Here is a 15633-nt window from a genome sequence, read left to right as displayed (position 1 = left end):
TTCACTTTTGCAGACACATTGGCTACTTTGTCCCCATTCACTTAACTTATAATATATACAGTATTTACACTCACCGGCCACTTTATTAGGTACAATTGCTTGGTAACACAAATTTCTAATCGGCCAATCAGATGGCAGCAACTCAATGCATTTCGGCATCTAGATGTGGTGAAGACGACTTGCTGAAGTTCAAACCGAGCATCAGAATGGGGAGGAAAGGGGATTGAAGTGACTTTGCAAATGGTATGGTTGCTGATGCCAGACGGGTTGGTCTGAGGATTTCAAAAACTGCTGATCTACTGCGATTTTCACACACAACATCTCTAGGGAAATAAAGACTCATCAGACCTGCCAACATTTTTCTAATGTTCTGTTGTCCAATTTTAGTGAGCCCGTGCGAAAAAGTGGTTGGTAGTCTATCACTTTTTTTGTTTGTTTTTAGAATACATAGGAATAAGTCTAGGTTCACATCTATGCAGGTTGCGGTTGATGCATTTTTCCAGCTTGCGTTTTGCATTTTTGAACACGCGATTGTGATGTGTTTTGCTTTTTTACATTTTTTTGGCTAATAGGAAGGTATGACCGTTCTGTTCATGTAGTGCAACTTTGATGCGATTTTACACTCTGTAGCACTCAAGTTGCATCAAAGTAGTGCAGGAACCTTTGTGTCCAAAGTTCCATGTGTGAACCAAGGGTAAGGCCACAAACAGCTTAGTGGTAAATCCAAAGCAACACAGTATAACTCTGTAAACAGTTCTACAGAGGTAAAGGCACTATGGTCAATGACCTACTACGGGCTCTTTCGTATAGGCATTGAAAATAGGCTGTTGGGTTGCAGTTTTAACTATTACTGAATGTCTATCAATGCCACTCAAAATTTTTAAAATAAGGAGCAGATGGAAGTGTTCACACTGCAGCATTTGCTACCCCTGCAACTCCCTCCATTAATTTCCATTGAAATGTACCACAAGCATGCCGTAACCACACTGTAAACACGCCTATGGTATTTACAGTGTGTTTAAAGCGGAGCTCCACCCAAAAGGGGAAGTTCCGCTTTAAGGACTGCTCCCCCGCTCCCCATTAAGGATTGGCACCTTTGAGGGGTGGCCTGGGAGCGGGAACCAAAATTTGACAGGTACCTGCTCCCACTTCTGGTCCGATCGCCTAGGGCCTAGGCGATCGGAAGCAGAAGTTGTCCCCCCCCCCCCCCCCCCCATCCCTGTAGTCTTTTGGGACATGTGACAGGTCCCAGAAGACTACAGGACCATTCATGAAGCGCAGCGCTACTCGCACATGCGCAGTGGGTACCCGGCTGTGAAGTCGCAAGCTGTCACAGTTGGGTCCCCACAGTGAAGATGCCGGCCTCCTGGAATACAGGACGCCTGGTGAAACGGGCTGCGGGGGACACACTGAGGGACAGGTAAGTGGCTGTTTTTTTTAAAAAGTCAGCAGCTACAGTTTTTGTAGCTGCTGACTTTTATTTTTTGACAGGGTGAGTGGAACTCCGCTTTAAGGTGCAGCTGCAAAGCATCTAAAGTGATCATTTCCCATTTTAGCCATGTACAAAATGAAAAAAAAAACCTCTCACAGGGCGTTTGAGGGATGTTGCGTGACACAACATGAATGCCTGTACAACACATTGAGAACGCTCATTAATGCTATAGGTGCTTTAGTACACTTTAAGGCTGCTTTGGATTTCAATGCCTGTCCGAAAGAGCCTTTACTGGCACTTAAAGGCTTTAGTAATGTTAAGTTTAACTACAATAAGTGCATCTAGAGTCTCTAGCAGCATCAGCTAACAAAAGGTAAACGTGTCCGCGTGCACACGCTGTGCTCCCTGAACATAGATGAAAGTACCTGCTGCCTGATATTCAACGTTGGCCAGCTTTTGGTGGGGCCCTTCTTTAGTTGGTACACTCAGGGCCGTAGATAAGTGGGTACCACAAGTCCTCCTGTACGGTGCTCAGGCCAGTAGGGGGGCCCAGGCAGCTGCATGAAATGTATGTGGGCATGGAGGGTGATGGGCGCGGCAAGGGGGGGAGCAATTACTTAAAACAATCCCCTGTATGGCTCTCTGCAGCAGCAGTAAGCTGGCTTCTCCTCTCCCTCCCAATGGCTTTCAGCTGCTGCTGAAGAGAGAAATACAGGGTATCGGGTCCAGTAGTGCTACCAGTGCTACCAGCAACCCTCCTCTCCTTCCCACTGGCAGCTGCAAGCACACAATAGGATCCTTCAGGATGGAGAGTGGGGGAAGAGTCCGGTATATATGTCACATTTACCACCCCTTTAGTTCCCTGAATGAACACAATGAGTGATTGGTACCAATTGCTCACTGTGTTCATTTATAACAAGCATAGTAAAAAGTTTTTGTTTTGGGGTGGGGGGGGCTGTGGTTTCTAAAAGCAGCCCTGGGTGAACTAAGTGTTAGTAGTTAACAGAGGCTGCTAGGTAGGAGTAGTCACCATTTGGGCTGTGTGTGGTGGGCGTTTAGGACATGTAGTTCAGCTCACCACTTCCTGGCAGGCTGCTAATTAGGTTCCAATGGCTTGGTGATCAGCAGCTTCACACAGGCTACAGTCTCTCAGCTAAGATTCTGAAGATGCAGCCTCTCTCACCTCTGTCACTGAAGGCTGCTCCAGCAGGTTCGGATACAGGTCCATGCCCTCTCCCTGATGTAAGGGAGCAGGCAGAGCAACAGGTCCTCCTAACTCCTCTCTAATGGATCCAGTCCCTCAGATGTGAGGAACCCAACAACGGGTCTGTACCCGTCACTCCCCTCCCTGGACTGCCCCGATCAAGATCAGTTTGCCCAGGAAAACAGGGAAAGTTCTCCAGGGGCAAGAATTTGCGGGAATTGATGTCTACAGCCTGTTAGCCTTCATTAACCTTTTATGAACTACACTCCCAGAATCCCCTGCTTCTGCCCAGTGAGTTCTTTCTGAGGCTTCCATTGGCTTTTTTTTCTTCCTCCCTCTGATTGGATCCACACTGCACTGCTGGGAGGGAGGAGGAGAGCTGGAGCAAGGGGCATGTAGCACAGCCAGGAAGGACTGTCTTAATGCATGGGCACCTTTGGGAACTGCCCAGGGGCCCCATGATAATTTTGCATTACATTATACTTGCCAACTGTACCAGATTTGCCGGGACAGTCACACTTTTACCTAAGCTGTCCCAGGATGTCCGTGTCCCAGGCAGTGCCCTGGAACCTGTATTGTGCCACCCTGATCCCCCCATCCTGTGCCCTTCTGTCTCCCCCCTGTACTGTGCCCTTTATGTTGATTAGTGTTTGATTTATAAAAATATAAATAAAGTGCAGAGCTAAACATTTACCGAAAATCACAAATAATCAATCAATATAAAAAGTCCTCCTGCAAATAGATGTAAGAGAATGGGTGCTCAGGTGATCAGGTGACTTGATCCTGGTATTCGTGCACGTATGTGATAAAGCAATGCGCACTCACCAGACCCCCATAAAATATGCGCCTTTGTATGTATATGATCCAGATGTCATCCGGTAATGGGTGGTCCTCCCTCAGCTGTATGTGAGGCTGATGATCCACTCCCCTTTAGGGATCCCCCTAGTGTAAGATCTGGTCCGGGTCCCTCCGATGTATCCAGGAGTAGGTCTGCAAATTAGAGTGCTCCCCCAGGGGGTAACAAAGATACTCCCATAGTGTAGTAGTTGGTAACAAAATAGGGTTTATTGAAGATAGGCATAAAAAACGTTGCAGACAGTTATTGATGCACAACTAACCGTCTGAAATGTTAAGATGGCCACCAGAGCTCCGCGTTGCTCTGACGGCGTGACTTCACGGCGTGTTATGGCTCCTCCTTACGCGTGTCGTGCTCCAGCACGTCTTCAGAGGGGGGTTGCCAAACACGCCATGCCGTTCGTCACTCGTACTTATGCGGAAGTACGCACATGCGCAATAAGGTGTAGCCTAACTGGGGACGTGCAGAACGAACTGCGCAGGCGCGGATAGACGCGCGCCATTTTCCCTTGGTCTCCCCGGGTGAATGAACAGTACAGGCATAGTGTCTGTATATTCAATGCTAGAATGTACTGAAAATGCACAAAGCAAAGGATATAACACCATTGCTATAGAGCAAAAAATGGATAAGGACAATCTATGTTTCCGCTATGATAATAAGCATACCGTAGCAGAAATACTGGGTTATTATGAATAATAGCTTAATATATAAGCAACAAAGAGGGAGTTTTAAGGATGATAATTGTTACATATGGAAAACACAGCTAGGGTTAATGCGCATGTGCGAATCAGAAAATCCATAATAGAATCACAATCAAATAAAATCATTGTATATCAATAAAAATAGTAGATAATAAATAATAAATAATAATATGTATCAACCAATTTCTAGTACAATATATAGGCTAAATGTTACATATAGAAGTGGTATAACATCATATGGCCCACGAGGATATAAAAAAATATATAAAAATAGATCCTTACATATGAATGTGAGGTATTGAATAGAAGACAAAAAGCCAGAAATTAAGTATCTGGTTTTCTTCAAGGACTAAAAACTGCTCGAACCATAATAAATAAAAAAATAGTATAAAACCATTAAAAATGTATTATGAATGGATGAGCGAAATATATATATATGTATAAAAATACATATATATGTATAGCACTGACATAACCGTAAATTGGTAAAGATGATATGAAAAGAAAGAACTATAAATTGTGATCATTCATCATAGAGAACAACAGAGGATGGGTGATTAGGATAATGAACAAGTAAAATGTTTAATGACTCAACTAGCTGTTTTCTATGAAACAGTTAATGTCTACCTCTATATTGAGTCCGTTAGGTTGTAAAGAATGGAGTTCATATATCCATTTCATTTCTAATTGTGACACAGCTCTTTTTTTGTGCATTCCTCTCCAGTGAGGTTTGATTAGGTCTATGCCTTTAAATTTAAGAGAGGTAGGGTCTTTATTATGAAACCTCCTAAAATGATTTGAAACCGAATGTTCTCTGTATCAACGTTTTATGTTATTGACATGTTCCCGTAGCCTATCCCTTAGTCTCCTGGTGGTACGTCCAATATACTGCAACTTGCACGGACATTCGAGCAAATAGACGACAAATTTACTATTGCAAGTAATAAATTTGTTAATATTATAGGTATTCCCCGTTATGTGTGACATAAAGGTGGTTTGTTTATATTTTCTAGTATTATCACATCTACAAGCTATACATTTATTACATGGATGGTAGCCATTCAGGTCTGGATATATGAACTCCATTCTTTACAACCTAACGGACTCAATATAGAGGTAGACATTAACTGTTTCATAGAAAACAGCTAGTTGAGTCATTACACATTTTACTTATTCATTATCCTAATCACCCATCCTCTGTTGTTCTCTATGATGAATGATCACAATTTATAGTTCTTTCTTTTCATATCATCTTTACCAATTTACGGTTATGTCAGTGCTATACATACAGTCAGGTCCATAAATATTGGGACATCGACACAATTCAAACATTTTTGGCTCTATACACCACCACAATGGATTTGAAATGAAACAAACAAGATGTGCTTTAACTGCAGATTGTCAGCTTTAATTTGAGGGTATTTACATCCAAATCAGGAGAACGGTGTAGGAATTACAACAGTTTGCATATGTGCCTCCCACTTGTTAAGGGACCAAAAGTAATGGGACAGAATAATAATCATAAATCAAACTTTCACTTTTTAATACTTGGTTGCAAATGCTTTGCAGTCAATTACAGCCTGAAGTCTGGAACGCCTAGACATCACCAGACGCTGGGTTTCATCCCTGGTGATGCTCTGCCAGGCCTCTACTGCAACTGTCTTCAGTTCCTGCTTGTTCTTGGGGCATTTTCCCTTCAGTTTTGTCTTCAGCAAGTGAAATGCATGCTCAATCGGATTCAGGTCAGGTGATTGACTTGGCCATTGCATAACATTCCACTTCTTTCCCTTAAACTCTTTGGTTGCTTTTGCAATATGCTTTGGGTCATTGTCCATCTGCACTGTGAAGCGGCGTCCAATGAGTTGTGAAGCATTTGGCTGAATATGAGCAGATAATATTGCCCGAAACACTTCAGAATTCATCCTGCTGCTTTTGTCAGCAGTCACATCATCAATAAATACAAGAGAAGCAGTTCCATTGGCAGCCATACATGCCCACGCCATGACACTACCACCACCATGCTTCACTGATGAGGTGGTATGCTTAGGATCATGAGCAGTTCCTTTCCTTCTCCATACTCTTCTCTTCCCATCACTCTGGTACAAGTTGATCTTGGCCTCATCTGTCCATAGGATGTTGTTCCAGAACTGTGAAGGCTTTTTTAGATGTCGTTTGGCAAACTGTAATCTGGCCTTCCTGTTTTTGAGGCTCACCAATGGTTTACATCTTGTGGTGAACCCTCTGTATTCACTCTGGTGAAGTCTTCTCTTGATTGGTGACTTTGACACACATACACCTACCTCCTGGAGAGTGTTCTTGATCTGGCCAACTGTTGTGAAGGGTGTTTTCTTCACCAGGGAAAGAATTCTTCGGTCATCCACCACAGTTGTTTTCCTTGGTCTTCCGGGTCTTTTGGTGTTGCTGAGCTCACCGGTGCGTTCCTTCTTTTTAAGAATGTTCCAAACAGTTGTTTTGGCCACGCCTAATGTTTTTGCTATCTCTCTGATGGGATTGTTTTGTTTTTTCAGCCTAATGATGGCTTGCTTCACTGATAGTGACAGCTCTTTGGATCTCATCTTGAGAGTTGACAGCAACAGATTCCAAATGCAAATAGCACACTTGAAATGAACTCTGGACCTTTTATCTGCTCATTGTAATTGGGATAATGAGGGAATAACACACACCTGGCCATGGAACAGCTGAGAAGCCAATTGTCCCATTACTTTTGGTCCCTTAACAAGTGGGAGGCACATATGCAAACTGTTGTAATTCCTACACCGTTCTCCTGATTTGGATGTAAATACCCTCAAATTAAAGCTGACAGTCTGCAGTTAAATCACATCTTGTTTGTTTCATTTCAAATCCATTGTGGTGGTGTATAGAGCCAAAAATTGTAGAATTGTGTCTGTGTCCCAATATTTATGGACCTGACTGTATATATGTATTTTTATACATATATATATATTTCGCTCATCCATTCATAATACATTTTTAATGGTTTTATACTATTTTTTTATTTATTATGGTTCGAGCAGTTTTTAGTCCTTGAAGAAAACCAGATACTTAATTTCTGGCTTTTTGTCTTCTATTCAATACTTCACATTCATATGTAAGGATCTATTTTTATATATTTTTTTATATCCTCGTGGGCCATATGATGTTATACCACTTCTATATGTAACATTTAGCCTATATATTGTACTAAAAATTGGTTGATACATATTATTATTTATTATTTATTATCTACTATTTTTATTGATATACAATGATTTTATTTGATTGTGATTCTATTATGGATTTTCTGATTCGCACATGCGCATTAACCCTAGCTGTGTTTTCCATATGTAACAATTATCATCCTTAAAACTCCCTCTTTGTTGCTTATATATTAAGCTATTATTCATAATAACCCAGTATTTCTGCTACGGTATGCTTATTATCATAGCGGAAACATAGAATGTCCTTATCCATTTTTTGCTCTATAGCAATGGTGTTATATCCTTTGCTTTGTGCATTTTCAGTACATTCTAGCATTGAATATACAGACACTATGCCTGTACTGTTCATTCACCCGGGGAGACCAAGGGAAAATGGCGCGCGTCTATCCGCGCCTGCGCAGTTCGTTCTGCACGTCCCCAGTTAGGCTACACCTTATTGCGCATGTGCGTACTTCCGCATAAGTACGAGTGACGAACGGCATGGCATGCTTGGCAACCCCCCTCTGAAGACGTGCTGGAGCACGACACGCGTAAGGAGGAGCCATAACACGCCGTGAAGTCACGCCATCAGAGCAACGCGGAGCTCTGGCGGCCATCTTAACATTTCAGACGGTTAGTTGTGCATCAATAACTGTCTGCAACGTTTTTTATGCCTATCTTCAATAAACCCTATTTTGTTACCAACTACTACACTATGGGAGTATCTTTGTTACCCCCTGGGGGAGCACTCTAATTTGCAGACCTACTCCTGGATATACCGGAGGGACCCGGACCAGATCTTACACTAGGGGGATCCCTAAAGGGGAGTGGATCATCAGCCTCACATACAGCTGAGGGAGGACCACCCATTACCGGATGACATCTGGATCATATACATACAAAGGCGCATATTTTATGGGGGTCTGGTGAGTGCGCATTGCTTTATCACATACGTGCACGAATACCAGGATCAAGTCACCTGATCACCTGAGCACCCATTCTCTTTCATCTATTTGCAGGAGGACTTTTTATATTGATTGATTATTTGTGATTTTCGGTAAATGTTTAGCGCTGCACTTTATTTATATTTTTATTACGGACTTTTAGGGGTTATTGGTACCTCATCTGTGCTTAGCAGCTTTACAATATAAAGTACTAAGGCGCTTCTCCCCACTACTTGAGTGTTTGATTTATGGCACGTTTTCTTGTTTAAAATTGATTTTATGAAAAGTACTAAGAAATATATATTTAATTATCCGCTATTAACACTGTAACTGATAATTGCGCGGTGATGCAACGTTGCACCCAAATTAAATTTATGTCCTTTTTTTTTACCCACAAATGGAGCTTTCTTTCGGTGGTATTTAATCACCTGTGCGTTTTTCTTTTTTGCGCTATTAACAAAAAAAGACCGACAATTTGAAAAACAAACAATATTTTTGACTTTTTGCTATAAAACATATCCAGTAAATATATTTTTAAAAATCGAGAAATCCTGATTTTTTTTTTTTAATTTTATTGGATATGTTTTATTTTTTGTTTTTTCTAAATTTTTGTTTTTTTGTTTATATAATAAAAAAATAGAAAACCCAGTGGTGATCAAATACCACCAAAAGAAAGTTCTATTTGTGTGAAAAAAAAAAAATTAAATTTCATTTGTGTCCAGTGTTGCATAACCACGCAATTATTAGCTAAAGTGGCGCACTGCCAAATAGCAAAAAAAAAATGGCCTGGTCAGGAAGGGGGTAAAACCTTCCAGAGCTCAAGGGGATAACCACTCTCCCCCCACCCTCTAGCAGAAATACAGCTACAGTATATTTTAGCATTTCCGGGTAGGGAGCGGGTTAGCTGCCCTACCCGTGGCGCCATTGGCGGCTAGGGATATCAATCACCAGGCCGCGGCCAGAGATTCACCACCACCACCACCCGGTAATTGTCAGGGAAAGCTGACGGGAGAGACCTGTGTGAAAACAACACAGATCTCTCCCCTGTCAGCATGGACATGCACAGCAGAGAAATACACAGCAGCATGTCTCCCTAGTAAAGCACACAGTCAACCCTTTTATCGCCCCAGATGTTAACCTCTTCCTGCCCAGTGCCATTAGGACAGTGTCAATGCTTTTTATTACCACTGTATTGGTGTCACTGGGGATGTCAGTGACAGTCAGTCCCCCTTCAGAATGTCCGCCACAGTCCCACTATAAGTCGCTGATCGCCGCCATTACTAGTATAAAAAATAAAACATAAATTCCATTATCTATACCGCCATTTGTAAACGTTTTAACTTTCACGTAAACCAATTAATTTACACATATTTGGACTTTTTTTTTAGCAAAGACATGGAGCAGAATACATTTTGGCTTAAATTTATGATGAAATTTGATTTTTTCAAATTTTTTACTGGACATGTTTAATAGGAAAAAGGTAAAAAATATTGTTTTTTTTTTCTCAAAATTGTCGTTTTTGGTTTTTTTTATAGAGCAAAAAATAAAAACCGCACAGGCGGTTTTTTAAAAATGTTTTATTGGATATGTTTTATAGCAAAGTCAAAAATATTGGGTTTTTTTTTTCAAAATTGTCGGTTTTCCTTGTTTTTAGCACAAATACAAAACGCACAGGTGATCAAATACCACCGGAAGAAAGCTCCATTTGTGGGGGGAAAAAGGACATAAATTTCATTTGGATGCAGCGTTGCATGACCGCGCAATTGTCAAAGTAACGCAGTGCCAGATCGCAAAAAATGGCCTGGTCAAGAAGGGGGGTAAATCCTCTAGAGGGCAAGGGGTTAAATAGCGCTGTCAATTTACGCAGCGCTTTACATATATATTGTACATTCACATCAGTCAAATTAAAATGATAATTTTTCACAAACCGCGCAATTGTCAAAGTAAGGGCTCATTCACACTTGACTTTATTTCTAACTCTTGCCAAAAACCCCTATAGCGTTAGACAGGCGTTTGGGAAGCGTTTTTAACGCTCCCCAAATGCCCTATGCGCGGTTTTGAGGCGGTTGATAGGCGTTTGCCAAGCGTTAAAACCGCACCGCAAACTCCTATAATGAAGTTAAATGGTATTAACGCTCCGCAACCGCACCGAGCAGCACCATAGACTTGAATGAGAGGCTTCAACTCCTCCTGACTTGACACGAGGCGTCAGTTTTGCCGCGACGCTAACGCTTCAGTGTGAACAGCACTGTGTGCTGCCATGTGCATAATTTTCATAGGCGTTTGAGAAGTGTTAACCACTTCCCGACCGGCCGTTGCATATAAACGGCCGGACGGTGGCACTGCAGGGTCGGGTGGCCGTTTATAAACGGCCTCCCCGCACCCTGCTTGTGCATGCTCCCTGGGAGCGCGCAACACCGCGATCCGGTGCCCACTGTGTCCGGACACAGTGAAACACCGATCGTCGGACGGGACCTCTGTACGAGGTCATGATCATGTGATCACCTATTGGCCAATCAGTGATCACATGCAAAGTAGTAAGCAAGATGTCACTTGTGACATCGTTGCTTACTACGTGTGAAATCTGTGAATGATCACAGAGGTCACATGGTACAAGCCTATTCACAACAGCCTTGTACCATGTGACAAGCTGTGACCAATCACAGCTCACACAGTAGTTCTCAATGAGTGCAAGAATGCAGCCAGAGAGAAGGAGAAATGATTGCTTTTACATCCTATATGGGTGTAAAAGCAATCAGTGTAACAAAAAAAAAAAAAAATAAATCTTCATCACCCCCCACAAGTAGTACAGTGTCACCATGGTGCTAGGGTGACAGTATGTAAAAAAAAATAAATAAAAAAAAAATAATAATATAAAAGAATAAAATAAAAATGTAAAAAAAAATGTTTAAAAATTATAATTTTTGGTTATAAACTAATTTGGATTTTTTTTTTTTTACTAAAAAGATAACGGAATAAATTTTGCCAAAGATTTATGATGAAATATTATTTATTTGCAAAATTTTATAAAAAAACACTTTTTTCAAAATTTTTGGACATTTTCATTTACATAGCAAAAAAAATAAATATCCCAACAGTGAATAAATACCACCAAAATAAAGCTTTATCTGTTTCAAAAAAATTGTAAAAAATTCATTTGGGTACAGTGTTGCATGACTGCGCAATTGTCATTCAAAGTGTGATAGCGCTGAAAGCTGAAAATTGCCCTGGACAGGAAGGGGGGAAAAGGGTCCGGTCTGGAAGTGGTTAAAAACGCTTCCAAAACGCCTGACGCCTGCTGACAAAGCTAGTGTGAAATGAGCCTAACGCAGCGCCGTATCGCAAAAAATGGCCTGGTTAGGACGTAAAACCCTCCAGAACTCTAATGGTTAAACAGCATCAGGTGGAATGACCCGGAACAGGAAGTATGTCACCCAAAATGTCCACTGATAACTTCCGGAGCACCATGCGTTCCAAAGGCCGGAAGTGATGTCAGAGCAGTACACACAAGCACCCAAAGAATCCAGGGAGGAAGCACAGCATGCCAGGCTACAGAAAAATGGAGACGCGGCTGGATCACCAGCTCCAGCGATAATGAGACAGTTTTATGTCAGCTGTATTACTATGCGTGGGATCTGATTTTCCTGGAGAATCTAGGAGAACACAGACCGAGGTACAATCTGCATGCCATGGCAGCCCGTGGGCTGCCCCGCTTATGCCTGAACACAGTTTCGCAGTTCGTTTTCCGAACACGTTTGCGTCCGGGACCTTGCGCCTATACGTGTGCACCGATCAGTGCCGGTAGCAGCATTTACAGACGTATGTCAGCACACTCCGTGAATTCGGCTTTCGGGTGCAATCGCCTGCAAATACATGTGTGTGCATGAACACATATGTTGCTAGGTTCACATCTGTGCGGGTGGTGCCGCTGCGGATCCGCATGAAAATCCGTGCAGCCGCACAGAGGAATGCGGACCCGCGGGCGGGTGCCATTGGTTCTAATGGCACGCTGCCCGCACTGGAGATCGCAACTGTACTGGGAACCGAGGTTCCCGTGCGCTCGTTTTCAGAAGAGGTGCAGGGACTTCTTCCCTGCGTGTCCCGGGGCACGGGAGTCCATTCAAATGAAGGGGCTATGATGCCTGCGGAAAACACGGCCCGCACAGCTGCATATATGTGAACCGGGGCTTAGAGCCCATTCACACTGCTGCGACTTGTCATGCCACTTTGGTGTCCAACGTCGCATGACAAGTCTCACCCCATGTTTATCAGTGAGTACCATTCATATCTGAGCGATTTCAAGTCATTCCTGCACTACTTTGGTCCGACTTTCATGCGACTTGAGTGCTATAGACTGCAGTGTAGACTCCAAAGTCACAGGAAAGTCGCACCTGGACGATATCCATGCAATTTGTGTGCAACTTTGTACGGCACAAACAATCACTTTTGGTCAAAGTCGCACTGTAAAGTCACAATGAAAATCACACGATTTTGAAGTTGTTATTATACAGGATTTATATATTATTATTATACAGGATTTATATATTATTATTATTATACAGGATTTATGGCGCCAACAGTTTTCTCAGCACTTTACAATATAACGGGAGACAATACAGCAACAATACAGTTCAATACAAGAGGGTTAGGAGGGCCCTGATCCTGGGAGCTTACAATCTAAGAGGGAGGGGCTAGTGGTACAAAAGGTAATAACTGTGGGGGATGGACTGGTAGAAGATTCCATTATTAGCTGACGGCAGGATAGGCTTCCCTGAAGAGGTTTTGAAGTTGCCTAAGGCTGCGTTCACACTTCAGTGGTGCAGAAATGCTCGCAAAATTGCGCACTTTCCAGCAATATACAGAAACCCGCTGTCCTTTTGCAGACAAGCGGCTCAAAAGGGTCAGGGATTTCTATTAGGCGAGGTTCACACCTATGCAGTTTGCGTTTGATCCATTTTTGCAGTGTTTTTTGCGGTGCATTTCGCATTTTTTTTTACACATGCATTTTTGACGTGTTGTTGATGCATTTTGCTTTTTTTTTCTTTCTTTTGCCAACTTGATTAAAACGCAAAACGCTTAAAAAATGCACTGCATGCATTTCTTTCTCCATTGAATTCTATGGAACAGGGGCGGACTGACAATTCATGGGGCCCCCGGGCAATAGAAAATCATGGGGCCCCTGTGTCCTTGCCCAAACTCAAAAAAGCCTATGAAAAAGGTACCAGGGCATCTCATGGAGCCCCCTACTGACCCCGGGCCCTCGGGCAGTACCTGAGATTCCAAATGGTCAGTCTGCCCCTGCTATGGAACCAAAATGTAACATTTTGCATTTAAAAAAGTCCCTGATCCTTTCCAAAAATGCACCATTGATCTGTTTCTTGCAGTGCATTTTTACACATGCGCTTTCGATGCGTTTTGCTTTTTTTTTTTTTTTTTTTATTTGCCAACTTGTTGCTGGGCAGATTAAAACACTTCAAAAATGCATTGCATGCATTTCTGAAACTTTTCCATTGAAAGCAAGTGTTAGCATGCCCGCCGCAGTCCCGCTATAAGTCGCTGATCGCCGCCATTGCTAGTATTAAAAGAAAAAATCCAGTATATATACCGCCATTTGTAGACACTATAACTTTCACGTAAACCAATTAATTTACACGTATTGGGATTTTTTTTGTAGCAAAGACATGGAGCAGAATACATTTGGACCGAAATTTATGGCGAAGTTTGATTTTTTTTTTTTTTTTTTTTTTTTTTTTTTTTTTTACACTGGATGTTTTATAGCAAAAAGTCAAAAATGTTTTTTTTTTCTCCAATATTGTCTTTTTTTTGTTAATAGCGCAAAGAATAAAGTACAAGCGATCAAATTCCGCTGAAAGAAAATTCCATTTGTGGGGAAAAAAGGACAAATTTCATTTGGGTGCAACGTTGCATGACCGCGCAATTGTTAAAGTAACGCAACGCTGTAACACACAAAATGGCCTGGTCAGGAAGGGGGGGGGGGTGAATCCTCTGGAGGGCAAGTGGTTAAATAGCGCTGTCAATTTACGCAGCACTTTACATATATATTGTACATTCATATCAGTCAAATTAAATTTATATAATTTTTTCACACAAATAGAGCTTTATTTGGTGGTATCTGATCCCCCTGGGTTTTTTATTTTGTGCCCTATAAAGGAAAAACTGGTGCAAATTTGGGGGAAAAAAATGTTTTTTTTTCTTACTTTTAGTTATAACATTTTGCAAGTAAATAATCTTTCTTCATACATTTAGGCCAACATATATTCTGCTACATTTTTGGTAAAAATAACCCAAATCTGTGTATATTAATTCATCTGTAGGAAACGTATAGGGGTTTATTTACTAAAGCTGGAGAGTGCAAAATCAGACTCCCTTCTGCATAGAAACCAATCAGCTTCTAACCTCAGCTTGTTCAATGAAGCTTTGGCAATGAAACCTGGAAGCTGATTGGTTTCTATGCAGAAGTGAGTCTGATTTTGCACTCTCCAGCTTTAGTAAATAAACCCCCCGGTGTCTGCAAACTATGAGAGACTCACACTCCAGAAAGTATTCCCAGCACTTAACTTTTGCCACATGTTGTTATGTTACAGCCTTATTCCAAAATGGATTAAATTCATTTTTTTCCTCAACATTCTACAAACAATACCCCATAATGACAACGTGAAAGAAGTTCATTTTGAAATCTTTGCAATGTGTTAAAAATAAAAAAACAACAAAAAAAACCCCATGTACATGAGTATCCACAGCCTTTGCCATGACACTCAAAATTGAGCTCTGGTGCACCATGTTCCCACTGATCATCCTTGAGATGTTTCCACAACTTGATTGGAGCCCACCTGTGGGAAATTCAGTTGATTGGACATGATTAGGAAAGGCATAAACCTGTCTATAGAAGGTCCCACAGGTAACAGTGCATGTTGGAGCACAAACCAAGCCATGAAGTCCAAGGAATTGTCCGTAGACCTCCGAGACAGGATTGTATCAAGGGACAGATCTGGGGAAGGGTACAGAAAAATTTCTTCAGCATTGAAGGTCCCAATGAGCACAGTGGCCTCCATTATCTGTAAATGGAAGAAGTTTCTAACCACCAGGAATCTTCCTAGAGTGGGCCGCTCGGCCATAATGAGCGATTGAGGGAGAAAGGCCATAGCCAGGGAGGTAACCGAGCACCTGATGGTCACTCTGAAAGATCTCCAGCGTTTATTTGTGAAGAGAGGAGAACCTTCCAGAAGAACAACCATCTCTGCAGCACTCCACCAATCAGACCTGTATGGTAGAGTGGCC

At 41.9% G+C, this 15633-nt stretch overlaps 1 protein-coding gene across 1 annotated transcript in view; it reads left to right on the top strand.

The window, feature by feature from the left end:
* Nucleotides 1-11817: 11817 nt before the first annotated feature.
* The window catches only part of OGG1 (8-oxoguanine DNA glycosylase), a 32949-nt gene continuing 29133 nt past the window's right edge, over nucleotides 11818-15633 (top strand). Inside the window, exon 1 of the mRNA XM_089654334.1 lies at nucleotides 11818-12007. The gene's annotated coding sequence lies outside the window, so the exon portion shown is untranslated. The remainder of the gene's footprint in view (nucleotides 12008-15633) is intronic.

Source organism: Staurois parvus, unplaced genomic scaffold (assembly GCF_062004578.1).
Source record: "Staurois parvus isolate SC_StPar_1 unplaced genomic scaffold, SC_StPar_1.0 ptg000757l, whole genome shotgun sequence".
In the NCBI taxonomy this organism is placed as follows: domain Eukaryota; kingdom Metazoa; phylum Chordata; class Amphibia; order Anura; family Ranidae; genus Staurois; species Staurois parvus.
Note: the sequence above shows the minus strand (reverse complement) of the source record. Positions and strands in the feature narration are given on the sequence as shown.